The sequence below is a fragment of the Dreissena polymorpha genome, chromosome 6, assembly GCF_020536995.1.
Source record: "Dreissena polymorpha isolate Duluth1 chromosome 6, UMN_Dpol_1.0, whole genome shotgun sequence".
Lineage (NCBI taxonomy): Eukaryota > Metazoa > Mollusca > Bivalvia > Myida > Dreissenidae > Dreissena > Dreissena polymorpha.
In genome coordinates, this window is record NC_068360.1 from 38,977,698 (window position 1) to 38,984,635 (window position 6,938).

General features: G+C 34.1%; 1 long non-coding RNA gene across 1 annotated transcript in view; it reads right to left on the reverse strand.

The window, feature by feature from the left end:
* LOC127833356 (uncharacterized) overlaps positions 1-6,693 on the reverse strand; it is a 55,711-nt gene extending 49,018 nt beyond the window's left edge. Inside the window, exon 1 of the long non-coding RNA XR_008027383.1 lies at positions 6,573-6,693. This is a non-coding gene — a long non-coding RNA (uncharacterized LOC127833356). The remainder of the gene's footprint in view (positions 1-6,572) is intronic.
* Positions 6,694-6,938: the final 245 nt, after the last annotated feature.

The window sequence follows — 6,938 nt, forward strand, 5'->3', positions numbered from 1 at the left end:
TGGCGGATTTCATTGAATCTTGGTATGAGTATATATATATGGATAAGAGGATGATGCACGCCAAATGGCATTGTACACCATCTGGAAATAACGGAGTTATGGCCCTTGGTTATATCCGTCCGATTTGCACCCATCCTCAAACAAAGCATATGTTGCGGGGGATATCAATTCTACGAATTTGCTTGTTTATCATTATGTACATAAGGGGACATACTTTTCAATTTTAGATTATGCTTTTTATACGCCCGTTTTTAAAAAGAGACGTATTATAGTTTCACCCTTTGCGGGCGGGCGGGCGGCGTCCACAGCAGTTTCCGCTGTCTAATTCAAATAGTTTTCATCCGATCTTCCCCAATCTTGGTCAGAAGTTGTGTCTAGACAATATCTAGTTCAAGTTCGAATTTGGGTCATGCTTGGTCTAAAACTAGGTCACGGGGTCACTTAGTGCATTTCAAGGATTAAGCACGGTGTCCGCCCTCTAATTGAAGTAGTTTTCACCCGATCTTTCCAAATTTGGTCAGAATTTGTGTCTAGATGATATGTAGGTCAAGTTCAAATACGGGTCATACTGGGTAAATAACTTGGTCTCGAGGTCACTTAGTGCATTGCAAGCATTGAGCATGGTGTCAAAAACCTTCGAACGGGGGTGTCTAGTTACAGTTTGGCACTCTTGTTAACAATAAATAGAATCCATATATTCTTTTCATTAACTTTTTGCATTCTGGGCACTCATACACAACTGACTGATTAATGTGCTGAACAAATTCACTATCACAGTGCTCATCATCATCAGTATACCTAGAAGTAAATCCAGATTTAAATCCTCGTCATCCTATGACACAAAATCTGTCGAAGACATAGTGAAGAAACACAGAAAAGTGACTAAATAACTTGATCGATATGGTAAATATCGGAGAATGGCACAGTATACGGGTCTGACGATTTCTAGATGGTAATGTTATTTATAATTGGTAAAATTGTGCATTGAATTTAGTGGTAATTAAAGAGAACAAAGACCATATACAGCCGATTATATACAGATCATATACAGACCGAGAATAGATTCTCTCCATAAGAAAAAAAAATTCAGAGCTTAATTCAAATTATACTTAATGGCATTCAGATTGATCAAATTTAAACACTGCAATAAAAATGAAAAACAAAAATCTAATTAAAACAACCTATAATTAGTTGTTTGTTGTAATATTCTGATCGCTCCTTTATCTTATTACAAAGGCAAACTTTAAATACCGGAAATCTTTTTTTTTTCAAACTGGAGCCGGATAAAATGGCTTAATAAAACAATGCGGCATGTGATGACTTGTCCCCTACCAGTGAAACCGGAGGGGACTTTTGGTTTGCGCCCTGTCCGTCAGTCAGTCTGTCAGTCCGTCACACTTTTTTGGATCATGCGATAACTTTGAAAGTTTTGTATATTTTTACATGAAACTTGAAACATGGATAGACGGCAATAGGGAGATTATGCACGTCATTTCATTTTGTTCCTACCTTAAGAATTGTGGTTGCTATGGCATCGAATAAAAAATGAAAATGGTGGAGTTTAACCAGTAGGGGAACATATTGCTTGGCAATCTCTTGTTTTAATTGACACATTACAATTGAGTGATAATACTACATACATTCTCATTTTAATAATACATGATTGTATATTTGTTTCATATAGAAATGGAATGCAAAAGCGTGTTTTAGAAATGTTGATAAGCATGTTATCTACTGTTGCAACCAACAAACAGTTGCGCGCTTAGACTTGTCTCGCCAAAACCATTTGACATGCGATAGCTAGCCGATATTTGGCGAGCTGCCTATCTCTGTTATTTGTCTCTGATAAAACTAATTACTGCTTTTTTTTTCATCCTTTCCATTTGTCTTTTATATACGTCCGTCTAATAAAGGGCATATTAAGGGGTTACCTATGTCATGCCAGGGGTCAGGCAGCTTCCAGTCTTTGTCCGGACTATAACTCGTTAACTATAACACCTATTCACATGAAACTTCATATATGGATATATCTTATTGATGAGAAGTTTAGTGTAAAGAATTATAGCTATAGCCCCTGAATTACTATATTAATCTCGCTTTTTTATTGTCCGGATCATAACGTAATTACATTAAGGCCTGATGGCATCAAACTTCGAACAAAGATAGGTTGTGGTGTATAGAAGTGCAGCGCACAACAATCGTAACTCGAGAACTCTGGCTTGCATAATTCACAATTCTACGCATTTGTTGGTTCCATCTTTTTTCTTGGTTTCCTGTTTTCTTGAAATATCAAGTTCATGATTGAAATTAAGTTTTTGTTACATTTAGAAAGGAAATCATGCTGCTGATAAGGTTATATCAAATATGTTTCAGTTTTGTGTGGTATTTTGTATTTTATACACAATAATTAAAAGTGATCAAATTCCTTGAGGTAAAATGTTTGTTTGTTTAAAGAAAAAAAAAGCACAGGCACTAACGTCTGGGATATCATACAATGTATCCTCATTAGAAACCCCACCCCAGTAAATAACTGAAACTGCAAATATAACTCAAATGTATTTCAACATCATCGATTCTATTGGAGAAGTGATGCTGTGTCCCATAATTGAAACTGCTTGTATTGGTTATGTTGTAATGTACTGTAGCCAGTACAGTATGTTGCAAGAAGACTCCCTCATTTCTCTGATAATAACGCCACCAGTGCACGGTGTTGTTAATGATAAAAAACAAACAACTACAGTAACAAAACAATGAACCTAACACACTGCCATATTCAGGCATTTTGTGTAAAAACTTGTGGAATGTAACCGGTACACTAAGGTACGACATTGCACCGAACATGGTTCCAAGCAAAGTTTCGAGCAAAAAACTTCCAAAACTTTTACACGGGAATAAACAACAAAAGAAATACGAGTCCGAATGCCAAGAAGTATGTTTCCAATGTTATTGTCTTTCTGAATTGTATTTATCATCACAGTAATGGATAAAAGCAACGTTTGGATTATCAAAAGGTAAATGTATTATATTTTCGAGACAAGTCATTTTCAAAATTATTGAACGTTTTAAATTCATCTTTACAGAAATATCGATATGTGGGTCTAATCTCTTACCAGAAAGACATTTTATTTAACATACATTTTGGTACTGATTTAAGAAAATTCAATCATTATAAATTGATTTTGACACCTTAAAAAGAAAACATAAATTATTAAGTTTGGTGTCTTTATACAATGGAATATATTGTAATGGGTATTAAATTTTTATTGAAGTCTGAATCACCCCCCCCTGTCAAACTTCCATGAGGAGTTCTTTGTAAATGGGCGGGGGGGCCCCCATTGGGGTTCATTGAAAATGGGAGTTTGACAGGGTCCCCCGTCAAACCTCCCACGGGAGACCCGTCTAACCTCCCACGGGTGTTTAATGGAAATGGGTGTTTGGCCGGAGCCCCGGTAAAAACCCACGGGGGAAGAAAATCTACAAACACTTTATTTTCTTATTTAAGTACATATTTCTTACAATTATGACTTGAGCATGTGTATTTGTAAACATTGGAACAGAAAACAAAGCATTATATTTAAATTATATTTTTTGTAAAATATAGGTAAAATTCTCCCGTCTGGAAAAATCACCCGTGGGAGAATTGCAATTCTTAACGGGGGGGGGGGGGGGGGGGGGGGGGGGGGGGGGGGGGGGTGGGCGGGCAAAACCCCGTTGAAATTCCACGGGGATGGCAACTTTAGCATCAAATAACTCTTTTTTCCAAAAACATTTTAACTTATTTTTTCAAATATATGTATGTACTCATTGTCCCCTACAAATATGCAAAATTTCATAACAATTGTTCAATAAATAAAAAAAATAAGTTTGCAAATAATCTGGATTTGCAGACTTAATCTGGATACTGTTAAATACAATTCTATAACGCAATTCATTAATATGGAACATTTACTTACAGCATATTTATTATCAGCCACATTAAACAATTTTTGTTAATATGGTTAGACTATTCATAGTCAGTAATTGTTATTGATGAAATTCTGTTTGAGGCATAATATTGATGCAATAACTTTTACCGTACTTCCTCAGAACAAATGTTTGACTTGAGCTACTAATCTGCATGGTATTAGTGAGATGCACTATTTGTATTAACCAACTTGTTAGACATTTGCAAAAACAACATTATTTAAAAGGTCAGACTTCACATATATGGATCAGGTTTTTAGCATAGTTGATCAAAATATATGTATTTAATTATTTTGATAAACTAAATATGAGCATCTTTAAAACTACATAGGTCGGAGCTGTAACATTTGGTACGTTTCATCGTATTGTGGTCTCCTACTAATTTGGTTGAAACGCGCGGTGCGTCTTAAATGTTATAAATTTACTTTTAAAGAAATATAATTTTCACTGAACCCAAGGCCTACAGCCTTGATATCATATCATGGTGTAAAACTCGACACGCCCTAGTGGTAACATGATTTATACAGACATGTATAGAAAAATAAATAAACTGTTGTAATAAATTGTGTGCAAAATCGTTTAGTGAAGGTTTTCGAAGTTTGCTCAAATCAATGGCTGTGTTCAATATTTCCACACCCGGAGATTGGGGTTTTCTATATAAAATTATTAAGCAAAGTGAAATTTAGTATAACTTCAAAATTCATCTTATCTGAGACCAAAAGCCCTCACTTCTCGAAATGTGTCATCTTCCCAATTGATTCATTACTACAATTACTCCATATCATTTAAAGGGATCTTTTCACGCTTTGGTAAATTGACAAAATTGAAAAAAGTTGTTTCAGATTCGTAAGTTTTCGTTTTAGTTATGATATTTGTGAGGAAACAGTAATACTGAACATTAACCATGCTCTAATATAGCCATTATATGCATCTTTTTACGATTTTAAAACCTAAAAATTATAAAGCGTTGCAACGCGAAACGATTGAATAATTTGGAGAGTTCTGTTTTTGTCGTTAAATTTTGTGAAACTACGAAGATTGCTTATATATGGTATAAAATACGTCAATAATGTGTACTCGGCGGAATAGCTCAGTAGGCTAAAGCGTTTTTACTTCAGGAATCTGGCAGGACTCCAGGGGTCACTGGTTCGAAACCTGCCCGGGCAATGTTCTTTTCCTTTTTTTATTTTTTTTCTTGATTTTTTACTGGAACTTTTACGATCCAATGTTTACATTTATCAATATAAAACATTTAATGAATAAGTTAAAAAAATGCCAAAATCTGTGAAAAGGCCCCTTTAAGATTTTATTATAATATTTACATTTAACATTTCAAAGAATGCACACTAATATTTTACATACACTAACTTGTATAATATATATACCAAATTTATATTTTAAATGCATTGCCCACAAAAACCAACATTCCAAATTTTTAAAATTAATAAACAATAAAACAACTAGTACATTCAATAATCCATTTACAATACATGTGTAACTAAGCTATACTGTTGGACTTCAGTGAACGTTTTTCCACATTGAATCGACTATTTGTCATAAATTGCGAATTTACTGCTTATAAGAAGGTTAATTTGTAAAAATATTTATTGTTTATATCCATGAGATACTAAAAGTGACTTACACACCATGTAATAATGCAGGAGATAAACATTTAAACATACCTATGTCATTGTTGTTATGAAATAGTAGCATTACTTATTATCTATTTACACTATTTTAGATAGAATTTAAGCTACAATTTGTCGCGAACATATGTAAAGGTTATTTGAATTTCACAAAATTGCTTTAGGTTCATGTTTTTAAAGCGATAGCCTGGGGCTAAAGTGCAAATTTGGATGCTAAAACATTAGTTGTTTTAAAATGGTACTTGTCTGATACCAGTACTTGTATTAACATCTTTAAGTGAATAGGAAAGTTCCGAATATGAACTAATTTGAAACCTTATTATACGTGGTAAATGTGTATTTACAAGTTCGAGCATTATGCAATATTAGTGGTAAATTCATTAGGTTAGCAACGCTCGAAGCTCTGCATGGACACGTCCTTGGCGGTGACTCATGTTTAGACATTGTTTAAACCGTTCGTCATAGGCCACATGCATAGTTTACGATATGATTGCAACAACCTCATTGAATTAAGGAAAGGTTTTCTTGGTAACAAAATGTGTCCGCATGCAAAATGTTAATGTCTCACGTTAAATGTTATAACAGTTACAACATTTAACAAATGGAAACAACCCGTAACGATGCAGAAGTACGAACGTATTGGTATTCAATCGTTTACACACGTGATTATCGATAAAATATAAGTCAATACCATTACTTTAAGAGTACCGTTTTCTTGCTTTATCAAATGAAAACGCGCAAATATCCCCTTTCAAAGATTAACTCAAATATCACCTAAAGTAAATTACGAAAACGTTCATAAAAAGTAAAACATAATTGTCGTTTACATTACAAACAACCAGAAAAATTGGCGAGTTTCCAAAGAGCATAGCCATTAATACAATATACACAGCTTACTCATAATAGTTTAATACAATAAATTAACCATTTACTATTAATATCAAACAATAACAATATACTTACTCAGAACGATCATATTTTGAATTCTGTCTTGTTTTTCAATTTCTGTTCAAAATGAGCATCTGACCACAAACACAGATTTCAAAACAAATGCGCAGTTTGCACCAAATCACGTGATAAACGCCACCCCATCACGTGAAAAAAGCACGTGAACAGTTAGCTCGTTATTGATTGGTCAGGCTGTATTACGTGGTTAATTAAAAAAAGTGTTGTTGTTTCAACGGTTTATCAGTGTTTTGATGACTGTTTTGGAAACTGGTTTAACTGCTTACTGCCTTAGTGTTACATACAACAGTGTAACGCTCGACGTCCGTGTTTCAGTGTTATCGGCAAGATGATAATATTCAGGTCAAATCTTCTATGTACAGA